Below are 11,587 nucleotides of genomic sequence, written 5' to 3'. Positions count from 1 at the left end.
TTTTGCATGTTGCATGACTTACAGCGTTCTCTCCATATGCAGCACAAATCATTTCAGTGGCTTCAGCAGCATTTTTCTTCAGATGAAACGCGAAGTGGATGGAAAATCGAATATGCTCTTTTGTAATTGCCATCGTGAACACTACTGATTTTTGAGGTTATGTGCATCAAACGCCAAACCGTATCGCATTTCAGGAGGTTAAATGTTACTGTTTTAAAACCCCAAAAGGGCGGGAAGATATATAAAATTTAAATTGTTATTTCGGTTGTATCAAATCTAAAGCTCAAAACTTTTTTGTACACCTAATAATATTAGTTTATTATTGAATACTTACATCAAAATTATCCTCGCAACAAAAAATAATTTGATTGTATTTATTGGTTCATTTGGACGTCGTGCCAATCAAAACCATAACCTTCTTGTTGCTTCTTCGGGTGGGACTGTCACAAACACTTTACTGGGTGCATTTTTTGTGGTATTTTTGCACAAAGGTATAAAATAGCATCGATAACTTTTTAATTTAGTCAATTTGCTCATATTTATATCTTGTTATGATATGTACGATCTACATTAAATATCAACCGAACGTACAATACGTATTAGGCGCTTTCGGCAGCATTCGATAACATCGTGATGTCATTTTTGAGTTTGGGCAATTCCGTCGCGTTTAAATAATCAGTCGTCCAACTGCGTTTTAAAATTGCTATAACTTTATAAATATAGAGTATTATGCAAAAACAATAAAAAATTATTAACAAATTTATATGTAGTCTATTGATTGATAATGTTATTAAAATCGACTTAAAGACCAAATTCTGAACTACAATGCTGCCTCTATATGCCTCTATATGCTCTAAGAGTGCTGCCTACTTTTTCTTCACAACCGCTCAACGCTCGACGGCTCTACGTCTAAATGTATATAAGTATATATTCAAAGTATTTTAATAAATGTATACACTTATTGGTCAATGTATACAGCAAGTAACAATAAGTATATTTTTACTAAGTGAACACTCTCTTTTACTAAGTGAACACTCTGACTGTGACATAAGTATGTCTTTGGTAATATTTTTGAGAATTCCACGGATGCTTTCTATATAAAAATTATTTCGCGAGTTTCTTCCGTGTCCAGATTCCAAGAATGTTTATAACCAAGGCGTTTATAACTACCATTAACTGTACACACAGTGGCAACGCGAGCTATATTATCATTACCAAGATGGACTTCTTAAATCTTTCCCAAAGGCCAGGATAGCGGTGGAAAGTTGTCTTTTATGATAACCATTTGTCCCACATAGGGGCTTCTTCAATTTGCCACTTGTTTTGTTGTTGGCATTGTTGTAAATATTCACGCAACCAGCATTGTCAAAACTGTTGCTGTAATAGTTATACGTGCTGCCAACGGGACAACCAATTCGTAGGTACTTCTTCCAAAGATGGCACTAGATAAGAAGTAAGTAGAATGCCTATTAGGTTCTTGAGTAGTTCGGATAATTCGCTATCATCGCCTACAAAATTTAAGCCGTTGTCAGAATAAATATCAGAAGGACAACCTCTTCTGGCCACAAAACGTTTAAAGGCGTTTAAAAATACTTCGGAAAACAAGTTGGTAGCCAACTCCAAGTGAACCGCCTTTGTGGCTAAGCAGATGAAAACTGCAATGTTGCATTTTATTTGCTTGGTATTTCTTCTAGTGCCCTTGTAATAAAAGGGACCTGCGTAATCTACGCCACACTAGTCAAACGCTCTCGTAGGAATGTTGACTCGTGATTTCGGAAGATTTCCCATGATTGTTGAAGCGGCCTTTGGTAGACTTCGAAAGCAGATGATACATTTTTGAATTTGTCGAACGATGTTGCGTGCAGACGTGACCCAAAATCTTTCACCTATTGCTGCTAGAGTAGCCTGTGGCCCAGCGTGAAAGTATTTTTCATGCTCGTGCTTTACAATAAACCTTGAGAATAGATGATGTCCAGGCAGTAATATAGGGTGTTTTGCTGAGTATGAAAGCGATGCTTTCTTTAAATGACTTCCCACTCGCAAGATTCCAGAGTAGTCAATAAATAGATTCAGTCTTAGGAGGGGACTGTTTTTATTTATGGCTCCTTATTTATCAAGCAACTTTACTTCTTCAGTGAAATGAATTAGCCTTGATAAATGAACGATGACTCGATTCTGTTTTTCAGAAATGATTGATTGAATAATATGCTTCTTCGCTGTTGAAGATACTTGAGTGTTCTGGGTGATAATTTTTGCTTTCCTTGAGTTTTTTGCAAAACGAAAAATGTAAGTGACCACTCGAATGAGTCTTGTGAACCTTGAGTAGCGATTAAAAATGTCAAATTCTTGAGACATAGTGACTGCGGCGATGGTCTTGGATCTTCTTTCTGGAAGGTCTTTTACTTGCGCAGGAAAAGAATCTTGAGGCTATTCTTCCTTTTCATATTTGAGCCATGGAGGCCTTGTCCATCAGATGTCTCGCTGAGCCAATGGCATGACGCTTCTTGACAAAGGATCTGCAGGATTATTCCCGCTTCGTACGTGATTCCATTACTGAACAGGTGTTAAGTGTTGTATTTATCATATGCGATTACCTACGAAGGCTGACCATGTTCGGCTGGGAGATTGTAGCCACGATCGTAGAATCCGTCTTGAGATAGATGGAATTTACAAAAGGGAAGACATTTTCAGACTTTATTGAACAGTTGTGCCAATAATATGGTAGTGCTCCGCATAATTCAAGACGTGGCAAAAATAAACTTTTTAGCGGTGCTACTCTGGACTTGGAACAGAGCAGGCATATTAAATGTTTGGCTAATGTAGAACGCAAGTAAATGCATGCTCCGTACGCAACTTCACTAGCGTCGGAGAAACCGTGTACCTCAACGTGAATATATTGGTTTGTAGATATGACGCGCCGAGGTAAAGGGTGTCTCAAAATGATCTGACATTTTAAATTGCGCGCCATTTTTTTTGCAGCAAACGTAACGTACTAACCTTTAACAACTGGCATCAGGAAGTATTGAGGTTTAGTCATGGAGAATTACACGATCGAGCAACGCATAGAAATTGTGAAAATCCACTACAAATATGGTGAACATTTTGCAGAGATGGTTCGAAAAGTCCGCACGTCTTTTGGTCATCATAACGCACCATCTCGCAATACTGTAGTGAATTTAATAGAAAAATTTGAGATTAGTGGCTCACTTTTAACTGCGAAAAGCAGTGGCCGTTCTCGTACTAGTCGGTCGAATGAAAACATAGCCACAGTGAGTGCGAGTGTTGACGAAAGTCCTTCCACCTCGATTCGCCATCGTGCTCAGCAATTGGACATTTCAAGATCCTCTGTGCAGCGAATTTTGACGAAAGATCTGCATTTACGTGCTTACAAGATCCAATTGACACAAGAACTGCAACCAGCAGACCATGCGCAGCGCCGTACATTCGCCAATTGGATATTGGAGCATCAACAAATCGATGGTGATTTTTCGAAGAAAATCATCTTCAGCGATGAGGCGCATTTTCAACTTAATGGGTACGTGAATAAACAAAACTGTCGAATTTGGGGGACTGAAAATCCACAAGTGATCCAACAGCTTCCCATGCATCCACCACGAGTCACTGTTTGGTGCGGATTTTGGGTTGGAGGAGTGATTGGGCCGTACTTCTTCGAGAATGCTGCGGGAAATGCGGTTACCGTCAATGGTGTTCGTTATCGTGACATGATAACCAACTTCTTATGGGAAGAATTGAACGGCATAGACTTGGAAGACATATTCTTTCAACAAGATGGTGCAACCTGCCACACTGCGGACGAAACAATGCAGTTATTGCAGACGAAGTTTCATGGTCGTGTTATTTCGCGCCGCGGCGATGTGAATTGGCCACCAAGATCGTGCGATTTGACGCCATTGGACTTCTCTCTTTGGGGTTTTCTGAAAGGAAAAGTGTATGCCAATGATCCACAGACCATTCCGGAGTTGAAGGAAGAAATTAGACGTACCATTAATGAAATTAGTCCGCAATTATGCCAAAATGTCATTGAAAATTTTGTCAAAAGAATGAACGTTTGCAAACAGAGTCGAGGCGGCCATTTATCGGATATTGTGTTCCACATATAACCTCCATGTTTGTACTTTATATTAAACTAAAAACATGTGTACTTTTCAAATAAATAATATGTTTTATTAATAAATTAAAATGTCAGGTCATTTTGAGACACCCTTTATATAAATATGTTTCATAGTTTTTGTAGCTTTGTTTTATATAGTTTCCATTTGGTGTTTAGCTCTAAGGGAATAGATTCATCAATCAAGCTTAAGACGCCAGAGGTCCTGAATAATAATTTTTGCTGTCACTGTGATTGGACTTATTAATCTGAGTGGATCAAAAATTAAAGTAATTCGTGATAAAATATTTCTTTTCTTAGGCCTTTCTAATGATGATAGGTGATACCGGTGATCTTGAATGTGTCGAACTGATAGTTCCAAATGATATCTAATGTGCATTTCTCTGATTGTCCGATGCTAAAATGAATTCTCTTTGCTCTACCATAGATTGCTTGTTTTGGAGAGAAGATGCATTGGATGCCCATTTCCTTAACTCGAACCCTCCTTTTTGCAATAGTTGAATAATTTCTTCCTTGATTGAGATTGCTTCCTCTTCGGTATTTTTTCCTATGACTAAATCATCGACATAGAAGTCTTTTAAGGCAAGTTTTGATGCGACTGGATATTGGTTCGAATAATCTTCGGCAAGTTTCTTCAGAGCTCTGATTGCTAGAAACGATGCAGCAAATGTACCGTATGTTACAATAACTAACTCAAATGTTTTGATAGGTTTGTCTACTGAGTCACGCTATAAGACGAAAAGCAGTTTGAGTTGGATCTATCAATACTTATCGATACATTTTGCTTACATCTGCCATGAGGGCAATCGGGAATGTGCGAAATCTCACTAAAATAGAAAAGAGATCTTGCAGAGTAGGACCAACCATTAATGTGTCATTCAATGATACCAGTGATGCTCTTGCATGAGCCATCAAACACCCTGAATTTGGTAGTAGTACTTGTTTCATTTTGGACGGCATAATGAGGAAAGTATAGGGTGCGGCAGAAAAACTTACTTTTTTGAAAAACGCGCCAAACGGCAAGGGGTGAAGGTAGGAAGCTGGGAGGGGGTGCGTCCGAAAGGATAGGTCCTCAATTTTTGTTCCCCCCACAGCCAGTCTCGATCATGCTTTGGACAAGAGAGCATCGCGCGTTTGCCGTCGAGGCATACTTTGGTAATGGCCGCTCCATTGTCGCCACTCAACGTGCCTTTCGAGCGCGCTTCATTATTCCTATGGGGTTATTTGAAGTCTATTGTTTACAACGATCGACCAGAGACCCTAGCTCACCTGAAGACAAACATTCGGAACGCCATCGCCGAAATACCGGTGGACATGCTTCAGAGAGTGACGCAAAACTTCAGAAATCGACTCAATCAGTGCATAGACAACGGCGGCCGTCATTTGATAGATGTAATTTTCAAAAGTGCATGAAAAAAAATTTGATGATCTGTAAGAGGAAAAAAGAATTATACCGATATCTGCAATAGTTTCGTTTTTATTAACCTTTAAAAAAAGTAAGTTTCTCTGCCGCACCCTGTAGAACGATTGATTAGCTGAGTCGGCCTCCAAGTGGTTAATGACTTCTCGCATGTGCCTCAAGTCTTGATACTCTTGTATAAACTTCTTGTACTCGTTGTACATATCGGGCCGGGCTATGAGACGTATTTCTAATGTCTTAAAACGTTGCAGAGCAATCTCACGAGATTCTATAGATTGCTTAAGTTGTCGTGTTTTATTGGGAGTGTGATGACAAAACATCCTTCACCGTTTGGCTTTACGCCTTGTAGAAACAATTTTTCGCAGGTTTTTTAATTGAAAATTGTTGTTGGGTTGTGTTATACTCGACTTCCCAAAATCGATTCAGTATACTACTTAAGTCATCTATCGCAGTTAAATGAAAACTAACCGAAGGAGTTGGTTTAGCTGTAGCATTTGCCGCAATGCTTGAAATGATCTATCCAAAATGTATTTTTTAAAATAGGCGCATTATTTGATTATCTGATTTAACTCGCGCAAATGATTTGCCAAAATAATTCTGCACCTATCAACATGTCAATGCTTGACGGTACATTAAAATTAGAATCCGCTAACTTTATACTGTTTGGAATAAACACATTTTGTATGGGTATGAAGTTCTGAGGCAAAATTTGTGTTATCTTTTGCAATATCACGCAATCTGTATTGTCGCTAAAATTATTAAAGCGTGATTTAATGCACACGCTGACAAATTTGCCTGAACAGTTTCTTCCATGATTCCTACGAAAATCTCAAGTGATCGTTCTTTAAGCTGCAAGCGATTAGCAAATTCTTGTGTTATGAAGTTTATTTAAAAACCACTGTCAAGTAATACACGACATGAATGGGATGTATTGTTTGAATCATATATGTTTACAATTGTGGTCGATAATAAAATATTTAAAGAACGATGACTTGATGTACATTATATAAATACTGGAAGAGGAATATTGCTGTCTTGATTTGACGTCTTTGAATTTGGTATGGATTGTTCCGATTTTTAATTAGATGCAGATTGTTCCGAAATGTTTGAGTTAGATGTGTGTAACAAAGTATTGTGTTTCTTAGTACATTTGCGGCTGAATTTGTGCCTGAATTACATACTTTTGCTCGGTGCACTGTAGACTTTAGACAATTAATACAATATAAAGGTGACCTCTTTTTGAATTTTTCTTCCACTTACAATTTGAGAAATTCCTCGCAATGATAAACTTGATGATTTGCCTTACAACATGCGCAAGAGAGAATGAAAATAGCAATATTTGTGACTGAGGTATTTTTGGACTTACTGACTGACTTATAAACAGTATTATTTGTTTGATTGTTAGGAGCCTTACTTTATGTGGATTTTAACGCTTGGCATCGCTTTGACAAAAAATCCATTAACATTTTTAGATCGGATATATTCACATCGATAATCCTCGTTTCTCACGCCTTATTGATGGATACGTCAAGTTTGGAAATAATTATGTGGATAATTAGATCGTCCCATGATTCGGTAGGTCTTTTAAGAGCCTTGAGGACACGCAGGTTTTGAGAGCTTTGAGAATGCAGGTGCCTAGTAGTTCTCTGAAAGCTATATAATTTTCCTTGTGGAAAGCAGGCACGTTAAATATTGCCCGAATATGTCTTTGAATGATCCATTTTGATTAAACTGCTCAATACCATTTTATAATGCGATATTAACTAAAAATAAGGATTCTCGAAACTTGCTCGGTGTTGTGATTGCTGTTTACAGAGAACATCTTTGTCAACGTTTGTGGGATCTACCTCTTCCAAAATTTCGATATGTGATTGAATCGCGTCGAGATCATAAATTTTCTAACTTTTTTTTACGCTCTTTAACTTCATACCGCTATCCAAAATTTTCTATAAAAGTTGTTAGCCTTGTAGCTGCTGCTTGCATTTAAGCTTTTTGGCATTAAATCCGATAAGGTTAACGCGTCCATTGTTGAGATGTTGATTCTCGTGTGAGATAACGACTTAATTGATTGGAAGAAAATGTAACAAGGTCTTGCGAGCGAAGTTAATGATTCTAAATTAGATTTCGTTCGGTTGTGATACACTGACCACTCGTTACACAATAGCAATTAGCCCGAATAAGTGTTATTATAGGAAGTGATAATAGTTGAATATACATGTTCGTGTGATGATTACTTACAGCCTTTTTCGTTGTATATCTTTTATGCTTGTGTATTAACCTATACCTGACATCCGATTATTCTGCGATACCTGTGTATATGTATGTATTCGTGTGCCTCAGTATTCTCTGTATCCTCTCAATCCTCTATATCCGGTTCGACAGACCAATATTTCTGTTTGGATTAAGGCGTGGTGCCTCTTGCGTTACGTGAAACGCACCTTTTCTCTTCTCAAATGCCTTGTGGATTGTATTGCGTGGTGCACGGTTGTAAATGATATGAATGCTACTTGTTCAGAATCTTGCTTTATGTGTTTCGTACAAAACTAGTTTACTATGCTCGCTCGGGTGAGAAGATACACAGAGAAAAAGAAAAATGTCGTTTCCCTGTTGAGGGACGAAACAGAACAAACGATGCGCAGCGAAGTGTACATGCTCGAAGATGCGCTAAGGCTGTCAGGGTCGCTCACGTGACAATCTGGGGGGCGCACGGCGAATTCGAGTGGTGAGGGAAAGACAGTAGACTACAGAAAGGCGGTAAACTACAGCGCGGCTAGGGATATTTGCGTAAGACGGATTTACCAAATCTGCATTGATGCAAGTTAAATATTGTTTTAAATTATTGACACAGCGTGTACACATGGATTCATAAAGACAATGTGTTGTAAAACTTATATTTATTATAAAAATATAAATACATATTATACATATTTTAAATATCATATACATATTGTATTTACATATTATATTGGGAGTATAAATAAGTTTCCGCCGTTTGACAAACAATGGCGCTACTAGTATGTTATAGTTAAAATTGTCAGCTGTAAAACGTCATATGAACGAATCTTCATCCAATAATGCTTCCAATTCCGCGTCGTCGTACACTTCCGGCCTTCCGCTACGTTCTTTGTCTTCGACGTCAAATTCACCGTTCTTGAACTTTTGAAACCACTCACGGCAACTTCTCTCACTTAAGGCAGCCTCACCATATACTTCTACAAGCAATCGATGCGCTTCAGCTGCAGATTTCTTCAAATTAAAGAAGTAAATCAAAAGCTCCCGCAAATGATGCTTATTCGGCTCAAAACTCGACATTTTCGCACGAAAAATATGATATTGATAAGATGTTGGTGCAAAATCGCTAATATTTCAAGGTTCTTGCCAGATGTCCAACCTTACGATATGACGTTTTACAGCTGACAATTTTAACTATAACATACTGGTAGCGCCATTGTTTGTCAAACGGCGGAAACTTATTTATACTCCCAATATTAAACATACTATACAATGCAAATGTGTTTTATTTACATTGATAATGCTCCCCATAGCAGTATGTTGGTGGAACCTGACACGATATATCGCTTATCGTTGTGCGGACTAAAGTGATTTTTGTTTCTGATATTGTGTACACCTCATGCAATTTGAATCTTATGCACGACTAGGCAGTAGGCACTGGTCATTTCGATTGCGTCATTCAAACACCGTGTGTAATGCTTGAATGACCTTGTTATAGACCTCACTACAATTTGCTCTTGACGCCCTTTGCCTTTTTCGTATCCCTGTTTCCTTCTACATGCAAGGCATATATTTTCGCTCTAAACCCAACGAATTCGGTCATGATGGCACCGTTGTTCTCGTCTTTCATAACGTCAGGAACTTTTTATTTGAGAGCGGAATGCCGTATGCATTGTCGCTTGAATAATCGCTCGTGTCACATTCTATATGATATATGAGGCTATCAGTATTGGTAAACATAATTTTGTATTTTTCGTGAAACAGCGGTGCCATCATGTACTCGTGGTGAAGTACAACTACGTCTTGGATATGTCAAGGATGCACATATCCACGTATATCGGTTTGTCAAACTTCATCTTGAGCTTACGCTAGTAAAGTTCTATCGCGACTAGATTCTCCGAAAAGACGCTATGGCTGTGGAAATTTGTTTTCACGATCATTGTCTCAGCAGCGTATCTGCCTTCCCATTGTGTTAATAACTTTATGCGACGTCGCGTTCTTCTTCAATAGTTTTGCCAAATACCGAGTTATTCATAAGTTTGTATAAATTATTTTCAAAATTATATTTGGCCACAGTTCTAAATTTTGTGTTTAGTTCTATATAATCGCGTAGTCATGGAGATTGCGCGAATTGCAATATATGAACCTTTGTGATATGGAGACCGTGACGAGTATGTTACACTGCTGCAGATTACGATAATGCATGACATAACACTGTTTATTGCATAATATTGCGAGGAGCTTGTCATAGCGCTTGCTGGATGGTTTCTCGAGCATTGGACAGAATGGTAGGTCAGCAGGAAAGCTATGTATATAGTATATGAAGCCATGGTCTTTCCCGCGGGGTGAGGGGCCGGGGGGGAAACTGGGAGAGAGGGGTATTGTAGTGTGGGGGGGACAGTCATGAGCGAGCTGCTTTTTCCTCCCACCACCTCTCGCGGTTTTCCTCCCCGGCCCCCGTCCCCACGGGCGCATGTGTGAGCTCGTGACGCGACGTGACGACGATCTTGCGAGCTCGAGAGCAGACGAGTGATTGAGGGAGTTCGCGCGTTTTTTCCCGCGTGCACTGTCGCACGCGCTGTCTCACTCGCACTCGCTCTCGCTCGCACCGATGCCGTTCGCCCGATGCCATTAGCTCGCACGCACGTTCGCTCGCTCTCGCACCGACGCCGTTCGCTCTCACACGCACTCGCACGCCCTGTCTCACTCGTACCAACGCCCGTTCGCACCCACACCGCTCGCACCGACGTCGCTTGCTCTCGCTCGCACTCGCACGCATTCGTATCGACGCCGCTCTCTGTCACTCGCACTCGCACGTACTCGCATCGACGCCGCTCTTTGTCACTCGCACTTATACCGCGATGATAGCTTGTCTCTTTTTTAGTTTATATTAATAATTCGAACAAAATTATAAAAAGTAATTTAATAGTAAAATATATTGCAATTTATTTATTATTATTGTACATTATTTTAAATTTACGATCTGATTATATTAATTCGAATTCTTCATTTAGTCCCACATCGGTCTGTAATATAAAAAAAAAGTATTAATATCAAAATAATATATAATAAGAGAAATAAAATAATTTAATCGAATGGAAGCTCATACGGGTCCAGCCTGAATAAATATTCGAGGCACGGGGAGCTGTCTCGCCACATGTCATAGAGACAATCCTCCCTGTGCCATCTTCGAAGGGAGCGTATCCAGCGCCGCTCTTCGTGGTTTGTAAAACCACGTATCTTTATGTGGCGTGTGATACCCCATATAGGCTGGAAGAAAAAAGTAAAAAAGTATTTACTAATAGTAGGTAGAAAAAATAGAGTAGAAAATAATAATAAAAACTTACCAGGGAGATTTGTACCCCGAGCTCATTTTTCAATTGGAGTCGGACAACTCTTTCATTGTCAACCATTAAGTACAATACTAAAATGAAAAAAAAGTCAGAAAGCAATAAAAAAATGATAATAAAAGAATAATTTACTCTTTTAACTGGATACTTGTACGTAATGTGACGAGGGTTTTGTATATCACTCATTTTGATCACTTTACACTTTACACTTTACACTGTATATATAGTCGCGAGATTGACTGTCTGTGACAGTGCGAGTGAACTATATATATCATATGATTCCACACCCATTTCCTTTTTCCTTTTGCCACTTTTTTCCTTAAAGTTTGCGTCAGCACGAGTTTTCTTTTTCTCCTTTATTTAAAGATATATATATATATGTATATATATATATATAGGTATATCATGATTATTTGGATCTAAAAAAAATTACCTTCGGTTGATACCAGTCGACTG

This window comes from Trachymyrmex septentrionalis, unplaced genomic scaffold, assembly GCF_001594115.1.
Source record: "Trachymyrmex septentrionalis isolate Tsep2-gDNA-1 unplaced genomic scaffold, Tsep1.0 scaffold228, whole genome shotgun sequence".
Taxonomy (NCBI): Eukaryota; Metazoa; Arthropoda; class Insecta; order Hymenoptera; family Formicidae; genus Trachymyrmex; species Trachymyrmex septentrionalis.
This window is presented reverse-complemented; position numbering follows the sequence as displayed.